This window comes from Podarcis cretensis (assembly GCF_951804945.1).
Source record: "Podarcis cretensis genome assembly, chromosome: 9".
NCBI lineage: Eukaryota > Metazoa > Chordata > Lepidosauria > Squamata > Lacertidae > Podarcis > Podarcis cretensis.
In genome coordinates this window covers 65,604,274-65,615,075 of record NC_137178.1, presented here as the reverse complement: position 1 = coordinate 65,615,075, position 10,802 = coordinate 65,604,274, and positions in this window count along the sequence as shown.

Below are 10,802 nucleotides of genomic sequence, written 5' to 3'. Positions count from 1 at the left end.
TCCTTCGATCAGTTTCCCTTTTTTTTCTGGGTAGACTTCTCCCTATAGGACACAGCCTTTAAGAATTTTTTCTCCTTTTAGTTCATCACAGAAAAAGACCTGGGGTGGGCTCAAGATAGGAGAGGGTTATGAGTGCACATGTACATCTGGCACGAGGTGTAGGGTAGCAAAAGTGAGAAGAGCCCATGAGGAGCAGCTCCTGGGTGGCCTTTGGAGACTGGAGTTCTAGGAGACAGGAATGGGGACCGCAGAGTCTGGACTGAAGGAAGAAGTTGAGTGGAGACCAAATGGAGTATTGCAGGTGGGGTTGTTGACTGCCAGAGAGGCAGAAGAAAACAAAACACTGCATTGGGAAGTTCCCAACCACATTCCAGGGTTTTCCCCTTCTGCTTCCAGGGCAGTCTCCTCCACCCCTCCCCATTTGCCGCCCCCTGAAATAATCCAATTGGGAAGCCTAGGACTGGATATAAGTAATTTCTTTGGATATGGAAAATAGTAGAGTGATGAAAGGATAGGTGTTTAAGAAAAAATGGAGAATTTTTCCAGTCTGAAATATGGATTGAAGACAGAGCTATATTGATTCACATAGGGGCCTCTGCTAACTCAACAGAATCCCCTCCCCCACTGCCACACCTGAAATGGGAATAAATTGTGTAAAGCAAAGGTCTCTTCTGGGTGTGAAAAGAGGATCATTGCAATTTTTTACTGTGGTGGGCTACAATTGCCATCGCATCACATTCCAGATCTTGATCTTTCTGTGTGAGAAAGAGAGAGACAGTATGTGTTTCTGTCAGAGGCTGGGAAGTTAATCTGTTTTGTGCTAGTGGCTCTACTCCCCATTTCTGCGAGATTGCCTTATATGTCAGACAGGTAGATTGGCACAGGTGATCTTGTATTTTGATATTCATGTTTTGTTTTTAAACAAGCAACTATGTTTTGTGGCACTTTAAAGAATGACAGATTGTATCATGGCATAAGTGTTGGTGAGTAGGACATGTAGATAGTGAGATCAGAAGGAAATTAAACACATGTAGTACTGACTGGCAATTGCATTATTAATACTGGATGCCCACAAGAGCAGTTCACAACAAGCATAGATTACATGGTCGTCTGTTGTTCCTTTTGAGGTGTTAATGGCCAGGACACATGTGCTGTGACATCACTGGGACCCACCCCTAGATCTCAGGTTTGGCCCATGAAATCTCATGGTCAGGGATGTTCCTGACCTAACAGCCCAAGACATGGTTCTTGAGAATTATGTATCAAATGTATATTTTGAGATAAAATATAAAGGTAAAGGAATGTGTGAGAAACATATATATATTTAAAGGGTAAAGGGTAAAGGGACCCCTGACCATTAGGTACAGTCGTGGCTGACTCTGGGGTTGCGGCGCTCATCTCGCTTCATTGGCCGAGGGAGCCAGCATACAGCTTCCGGGTCATGTGGCCAGCATGACTAAGCCGCTTCTGGCGAACCAGAGCAGCGCATGGAAATGCCGTTTACCTTCCCGCCGGAGCGGTACCTATTTATCTACTTGCATTTTGACGTGCTTTCAAACTGCTAGGTTGGCAGGAGCAGGGACCGAGCAACGGGAGCTCACCCGTTGCGGGGATTTGAACTGCCAACCTTCTGATCGGCAGGTCCTAGCCTCTGTGGTTTAACCCACAGCACCACCTGTGTCCCCTTATATATATTTAGGAATGGATATGTTCAGGAGAAAATATGTTTTAAAATCATATTTAAGTTGCTATTTAATTGCAAACGTTCATGTGAAGCTTTTTGAAACACAACAGCAAGCCAAATAAATCTCAGGTTTACGTGGAGCATGATTGCAACACAGACTCAAAATAAATTGATTTGCTCATCCCTAGGCATGCATGCTGTAGGGACGCAGGTGGCGCTGTGGGTAAAAGCCTCAGTGCCTAGGGCTTGCTGATCGAAAGGTCGGTGGTTCGAATCCCTGCGGCGGGGTGCGCTCCCGTCGTTTGGTCCCAGCGCCTGCCAACCTAGCAGTTCGAAAGCACCCCCGGGTGCAAGTAGATAAATAGGGACCGCTTACTAGCGGGAAGGTAAACGGCGTTTCCGTGTGCAGCTCTGGCTCGCCAGAGCAGCGATGTCGCGCTGGCCACGTGACCCGGAAGTGTCTCCGGACAGCGCTGGCCCCTGGCCTCTTAAGTGAGATGGGCGCACCAACCCCAGAGTCTGGCAAGACTGGCCCGTATGGGCAGGGGTACCTTTACCTTTACCTTTACCTTTAGGCATGCATGCTAACCATACATATCCCACTGCTAGAGGTATTAAAAATAACCAAAATGAATGTCCTTATTTCTGTTAAATATTTTAAATATAAATTCAAATTTATTCAAGAGCATCTTATGTTGAAGATCAGCCCTTGCTGCCGCCACCCACTGAAATGTGACATAATGTCGCAGTGGTTCTTCCAATTTATATGGCAAGAAGCAATCATTGCAGGACTTCCCCCTGAAACATATTTTCCAGCTCATGTTGCTTTCCTCAGACAGTAATATTCCATTCCACAGCCCCTATTTATAGAAAAACCCTGTTGCAACACTCCTCAGCATCAATATCATTTAATTTCAAGTTTGGGGGTGGACAGAGGGAAGCATTACCAATTAAAATTGCCAACCAGGAATATTATATGACGACCTAATATAGGCACGCCACCTATTCAAAATGGATGTGCTTAGGGCAGTCTGGAAAAATTCAAGCTTCCGCCTCTGGGGAAAATGTAAAAGAGTTTAGTTTGTGGCTAAATAAGAAAAGAGAGAGAGTCCCAAATCCTATAAGGGCCCAGCATATTTCTTGAGGAAATAATGAGGCGTATTGCCTCAAGCAACTATTGCTCCCAAATGGCTATTAATTCATTAATCCCCAGGAAATGCCTTAGGCAGCCAGCACAAGCATTTCTCTGTACCAGACTTATAGGCATCTTTTCTGGAGCCTGAAAGAAAAGTCTCACTTCTTGCAGATGTGCGCAACCTCTCCCTTTATTTCTATGGCCATACCTTTACCACCTTCCCACGAACTGGCTTCCAATATCTCCGGTGGTTTGGATCTCCATGCAGATGCAAATGTTCATTGCATATGCAAATCATCATTGCATTTGCTTGTGCATCCATTTACCACTAAACGAAAAACCAAAACGAAAAAAGCCCAAAGATGCCCTTGTGTAACTGCTCATTGGTTTACAGCTCCATCGTTTATCCTGAGAGTCATATCTAAACAGGACAATACGCCCCGTTTTGGCAACACAGTGTCAGAATCCATTACTGAGGATGAAGCAACAGTCTGTATACAACCATTTACTCAGATCAGCAAGTCTGAGTAAGGGACAAGGTCTGTCATCTGAACCACTCTGTCCTAATGATGCAAGGAAAATTCCCTGACTGGTGTGACTGGTCTACTTTCAGTTTACTCTTTGAATGGTGGGAGGCAGCACCCAGCATCCTTGGGCAACTGCCAGGGCTCAAGCTCCACAGAAAGGACCACTAGTGATTATACTTGTATACTGGGTTCCATAGCCATATATTTGATGGCAGTAGCTGGCACTGAAAAGCCTGCTGGATTGATTTTCCAAGCAGGTAAGATTCATGGTTAGGAAAACAGACAGGTGAGCCCACCATCATAGAAAAGAAAGGGAGGCAGCAAAGGGTGCTTTGATGGGAGATCCTCTTACCTGTTCCTTTGGTCAGAGATAGGTGGCGGCGTAGTAGCTAAATTCCTGCCTGACATCTCTCTGATACAACTCAAGACCTAAGACCTGATGTGCACTGTGATCTGAAATTAGCTTTGAGTGGCAATACCCTCCTGTCAATTAAAGCCAACATTTATAACATACACTCCAACATTTTTCTGATGAAAATAGGGACATCCTATTCAATAATAATAATAATAATAATAATAATAATAATAATAATAATAATACCCCACACATCTGACTGGGTTGCCCCAGCCACACTGGGAGGCTTCCAGCATAAAAACGTAAGACAACATTAAACATTTAAGAAAACTTCCCTATACAGGGCTGCCTTCAGATGTCTTCTAAAGGTTGTATAGTTATTTATCTGCTTGACTTGGAGATCACATAACTCCATACTTTCCAACATTTCTCCTATGAAAATAGGGACATCCTACCATACCCGTCAACATTTCTCTGATGAAAATTCCCTAAGATGTCCTAAGAAAAAGCAGGACATTCTGCGATCAAATCAGAAATCCAGAACTGTCCCTGGAAAATAGGGACACTCGGAGGGTCTGAAGTAGTATATGCTCCATTGCAATACATGTATTCTTCCTTCCTTCCTTCTACATATTCTTCCTTCCCTCTTTTCATGCAGAAACATCAAATGAGGAAAGAAAAAAGTTTTAATATTTATGTCTTACATCTCTTTGCCTGATTGTGTGCTACACTTTGAATGTAGAATGCCTTTTTTCATTCTATGCATGTTGAAAATGTGAATCAAAGATCTAAAATTAAGCCAGTGTCAAAGATCAAACTCGTCCCCTGTGGCAGAAATGCTCAGGGATGACTTAATGTTGGGATTAAAACTGCAGCATTGTCAGGAACTGAATGGAAGCATTCAGGAAAAATGCTATCCCATTACATTGACAAGAGTTCAGTTCTCCCATACAAAAATATTTCAAGAAACCACCTGCTTTTATCTTGGTCCATATAGGTCATTCATTTATATTTTTAATTGTCCCTTTTACACTCTTTAACACAATGGCCCTGTTGGAATCAGGCTCAAACTAGACTAGACAATAAGATCTGTGGCTGTTTTCTTGTCTCATCTCATTTAAATTTTTATTTTTATTTTTAAGCAGTCACAGAGGTGTAGGGATTGATTCAGAACATATTTGTAGTATGGGAAAAGAGAAGTTTAACTCTTCACACCACGCTGGTTTTGTGATGAAACATTCATTGCTATTTGGTCCATTAGGTAAGACATATATACAATGTGAGCAAATAACTATTACAGGGAGATGATTTTCACTGGGGGGAAATGGCACTGGAGGAAAAGGTCTATCATTTTCCCACAATGCTGTAGTCTAAGTACGAGTCACGATCACTTCCGAGGGCCCTGTGGCAGCTATTTACCAAAATGTAATGTTGTGGTTCGAGGACCCGACCCCCGCAATGTGAAATGAATACACAAGGACACGTGATATAAGGTTGATGGGCAAGGAAAGGCCACAACTTTATTGATTACAGCAGTGAAAAGGTATTGGCTTAGGCATTGGATCTCTAAAACACGTGGGTTTATTCATCAGTAGGTGGAGCCTGTTGATGCTAATCCAACTATAGGCTCACCCCTGATGTCACCGAGGGTCGTGTCATGGCCTCCCGCCAAGCAGGCATCGGACAGAATACACGACCGCCAGATTCCTTTAACGGAATACCCAAAAATTGAAGGCATAGGCGATGGCCACACCTAGCACTTCAACACACCACAACACATTATTCCAATGCCTAACCTACCCACCAATACCACGAAAGTTGTGACGATTGCTACGAGGTAGGCGAAAAAACCAAAAAGCCTAATGCCAAATGGAAAAACTCCTACCAGGCCCCCTGGGCAACCAGGGCGACCAACCTAAGGTCCATAGCAAGGCCAATGACCTAACCCTAACTCAAAGGGAGTGGAGGGTGGGTGACTCGCGACGAGACGACGGCAAAGAATGAGGCCGGGGAGAGGCTGGCGCTGCAGCAAAAGGCTGCTGAACACGCCCCCTCTGTGGCACTTGGTTGGATGTCTACAGAGGGGCGTGGGCACCAGCCAGGTGAGGTGGAGGCAGGGGGCTAATGCCCCCTGCTAGGGGCAGTGCTCGGGCTCCCGCCCACAACCACTCCCCTCTCTTCCAGGGAGGAGAGTCTTTGGAACGGAAATGGAAATCCAGTCAATGATCCACCATCTCATCTAGTTAGAAACATATAATCATAACATTGGAAGAAACTTTGTAGGTCATCAAGTGCAACCCTCAAATAGCCAATGAATTGAACTGTTCATAGAGTCTCTTGAGGGTTTTCCTCAGAAAACAGCTATAACTCATATGTCTGAAAGGCTTGGACATATGTGAGAGAGAAAGAGGAAGAGAGGCAACCCAAATTCAGTTCACTTTTAAAGGTGAGTTCACCTAATCACCACTTTATGAAACAATACATGAACTGAAACACAGCCATTCCTTGATATTCACACTCCTGCGACCTTTTCAGTGCAGTTCTCCAGGTACGCCACCTGTAGAAAAATGCATATACCAGGGTAACATGTGCATGAGCATGCATTATATTAGGGGAAATAACATGAGACATGCATTATATTATGCAAAATTGCAAACAAACATTTGGAAGAAATTTCACTAAAATGCAGATGAATTTTCATGTGGACTTTTTTTTATAGATATAAAAAATTGTAAACAGATGTGGATATGAGGAGAACATAAATTAAGAGGGGAGGAAATGAGAAATGTAGATAAACTGAAACTGACATATGAACCTATCCCTACTTGGGAACATCTTTTCTTCTATAGGGTGTTCAACTGAGCATATGCATCAGAATACCTTCCTTGACTCATTCTTAATTATTCTGCTTGTTATTTTATAATGAATGAATGAATGAATGTGATGGCTTCCCTTGAAGATTTTTGCTTGGCTTTCTACAATTGCTTTGGTGTTCTGCCACTACAGGAACTTTCATGCTTTGAATGTTGTTTTAGGTGATTTTTAGGTTGCAGCTATCCTGAAAAAGTTATGAATTGGAAAAAAAAATTGAATTATGGTGCTGGAGGAGACTCTTGAGAGTCCCATGGACTGCAAGAAGATCAAACCTCTCCATTCTGAAGGAAATCAGCCCTGAGTGCTCACTGGAAGGACAGATCCTATAGCTGAGGCTCCAAATCTTTGACCACCTCATGAGAAGAGAAGACTCCCTGGAAAAGACCCTGATGTTGGGAAAGATGGAGGGCACAAGGAGAAGGGGACGACAGAGGACGAGATGGTTGGACAGTGTTCTCGAAGCTACCAGCATGAGTTTGACAAAACTGCGGGAGGCAGTGGAAGATAGGAGTGCCTGGTGTGCTCTGGTCCATGGGTTCACGAAGAGTCGGACACGACTAAACAACTAAACAACAACAATCCTGGGGGGGGGGAGTGCATGAACCAAAAGTTCTGCTAATTCACTGAAAAATCCAGCCAGGGTTTCCCTCTTAGCTACCAGGCTACTGGCCTTTAGGCAGCCAAACCTGGGCCTTTAGCCTGTACATGATCTCGCCATTCTGCCTTCAGCCTGCCTGATTCTTGACTCTGAATCTTCAGTTTCCTTCTGTGTCTGCCTGTTGCTGAAAGCACTTGTCCGTCTTTGAACATAAGCAGTTGACAGAAATTTTGTCAGCCTTATTGAACATATTTCCTTTCCCTCAAGGAATCAAATTAGCACTGAATTTGGTTTTAGGAAATTTTTGTTCTTACTTTTTGGCAACAGCAGGCCACGGGCAGCGTTAATACTTACTAATAGCGTATGATTCATAATTCAACTTTCAGAATGGAGCCAGTGCACACACATTTGCATAAGCTCATTGGGATGCCAAATGTTTACAGTGATTAATATATTCAAATTGTCTCTTTTTCCACAATTGCAGCTAGCCTACATATGCTTGATAAACAACAGGACTTTACTTTAAAATTGCATTAGATGCCAGTTCAAATTCCTTCAATTGTTTCCCCATTGGATTGTCAAACTTGTCTGTTCTACCATTTGTTTTCTCCCCCATCCACCCACTTCACGCCGAAAACGTCTGAATCACTGCCAAATTGCAATTCTGCTCTCTTTGCTTCTCATGCAAACAGTAGAAAGAAATGACATAATCTTCTTCCTCAAAGCCTGGATTCCAAATTTATGGCTCTCGACAAATAAAAGACAACGGGCTGGGAGCAAGATCTTGAGGAAGAAAGCCGAAGAGATGCATTGCACAGGGATCTCAAGAGCTGAATTGTCAAATACACCATTGTTTAATAAAACACATCATTTATCAAGTGAAAGAGCCTAATAGGACTTGTGTATGCATGGATTTCCCCATGAGTTGTTTTCATGGTAGCTGTTTCTCTCCCAAAAATAATAAAGGTGGATAGAGGACACTCATACATATTTTTTTGCTCTTCAATCGCCATCAATATACCACTCTGTATATTATAGCTCTGCAGGGGAAGGAGGGGGTCTAACAACTCTTAGGAGGCATTAACAAACTACAGTTCCCAGAATTCTCTGTGGGAAGCCATGGCTGTTTAAAATGGGTATTGTGCTGCTTTGAATGTACAGTGTAGACGGGGCCAAAGATCCTACCTACAGAGAGGGGATTCAAGACATTCTTGTGCATAGAGCTTGCTCAGGTACCTGTAATAATAATATAATAATAAATTTTATTTATATCCCGCCCTCCCCGGCCAAAGCCGGGCTCAGGGCGGCTAACAACAATAAAACAGTACAAAAGTACAGCACAAACAACACTCTAAAATCATTCATTATAAAATTAATTAGCGGTACAAGCCTTCTGTCCACACACCCTATGCATCAAAACAATGGTCAATTTGCCACTCCTTGTATTATGTGGAGTACATCTTCTCTAACATTTGCATAACATTGCAAACATGTAGAAAACTGCCCCTTGTGGATTTGCCTCTGCACTGGCCTCGTTAATAACACCCCAAGCCTCTTTTAGCCACTTCTGTTAGTCTTCGCTGTGAATTAGGGACACGGTTTTGTTGTGTGAGGTGAACAAAAAAATAAGTCACATTTGTTATACACCAACTCAAATGGCAAGGCTCCGCTGGTGTTATCACTCAGTTCAGTTTCTTTAAATCCAGCTGAATAAAGACTGAAATTGGCTCAAACCAACATCCTGGATGAGCTGCTAATTTGACAAGTTCAAGTCTATTTAAAGGAAGGCAATATATTTCCACACGATCCTCCTTTCCTCACTACTACTACATTGTGCCATAAATGAAATTGCATGCTTAAAGTTTCACAATAAAATAAATAAAAGAGACGATTCCAAAGGCTTTCCTTTCATTTCGTTTGAGCCATTAACCAAGTATAGCTGCTGTCTTCACTGGCTGAAGCCTTGCAGTTTCTAGTGTTGTGATGAATAGATAGCTTATATTTGTTACTATTATTACTTATTTACTATTCATTATATCTGTTATTTGCTTTCCTTACAAAGTGACTCAATGTGACTTACAATACAACAATTTTAAAAGAACTATAAAAACATAAAAGCTTGTAAAGAACATATCACAAAAAGCAAAATTCAAAGTTAATGCGAGAAAGTGGATTCTTCTTAGGCAAAACAGTTGAGGGGGGAAAGTTGACTTTCCTCAGGAGAAAAACAGTGTCTCAGTGTTGAATGAGAACCAAGCCAGACTCAAATCCTCAGTCAGCCATGACACATACTGGGTGATCTTTGGCCAGCCACTCTTTTTCATAGTCTGATATTCACCACAAGGTTGTTATTAAGATAAAATGGAAGAAGGTTTGAATAAAAATAAAATAAAATTCAGTACTGGTGAAGTTTCTCAGGTTAATTTCTTGCTGTGATAGGTTGTCCCTGTATTTTGTTTACATCACTATTCCTGCCCTACCTTACCTGTGATGATAAAGTTCAGCTTCATGGCTGAAGGATCAGAGATAGAATGCTTGGTGGGGGAGAAACATATCCTTTGGATTTTTCCATTATTTCTTAAAACAATTATATTGTAGCACCTTAAAGACTAAGTTATGTATTATGGCATAGGCTAGTCCTCCAGTTGTTTTGCACTACAACTCCCATCAGCCCCAGGGAGCATTGTCCATGGTTAGGGCTGGTGAGAGTCCAAAACATATGGAGAGTATCAGTTGGGGAAGGCTGGCATAGGGTTTCGAAATGAAAGCTTGTGCTACCATACGTTTCTTGATTCTTAAAGTGAAACAGGATTCTGTGCTGGTTTTGCTGTAGCAAACTAGCGTGGTTACTCCTTTGGAAATTGTTTCCCCTCTTTTCTGAAACCAAGGGAGGTGGAGAAGTATTTCTCTATCTCTGGAGCATTTTGTGGGGGCTTTGTTTTTTTATTATTATTTTTATTAAAGATTTTCTTGTTTTACAGAAGTGTAATGTCTCTCGGATTTTTTCCATGTAACATTTTTAAAAATCCGTTTCATTTGTTGAGACATTAGGGGGAGGGGGCAAAGGGGTTGAGGAAGGGGAAATGGGTGGGGGGGTCGGGTGGCGATGTTTCTATTATGCTCAATGTATGTAGGGTTTGGTGTCAGCGTTGCTTGTGCTGTTCACTTGTGTTCCTTTGGTGGTGAGAGAGGTTGGGGCTGGCCTAGGGTGTGGTTGTTTGTTTGTGATTGGCTGTGGTGATCTTTGTTTTCGTGTGTGAGTGGGGTGGGTGGGTGTTTTGGATCATGTTAGCCATATTGATTTGTATGCTGTTGGTGGATTATTGTCATTGTCTTGTTGGGCTGTGTATGTGATAAAGGGGAGCCATACCAGGGTAAAGGCGTCTTCTTCTGTTTGTCCCCGTGTCAGTTTCAGTTTATTGGTTATTTTTTCTAGTAGAGCTGTTTCCCATACTATTTGGTACCATTGGTCCATGCTTACTCCTGACAGGTCTCCCCAGTGTATGGTTATGGTGTTTCTGGCTACTGAAAGTAGGTGGGTTATGAGTTCTTTGTGGTGTAAATGGACATTGTTGTCTTGGAAGATGTTTAGCAGGGCCAATTCTGGGGTGATGTCTAATACTTGCTTA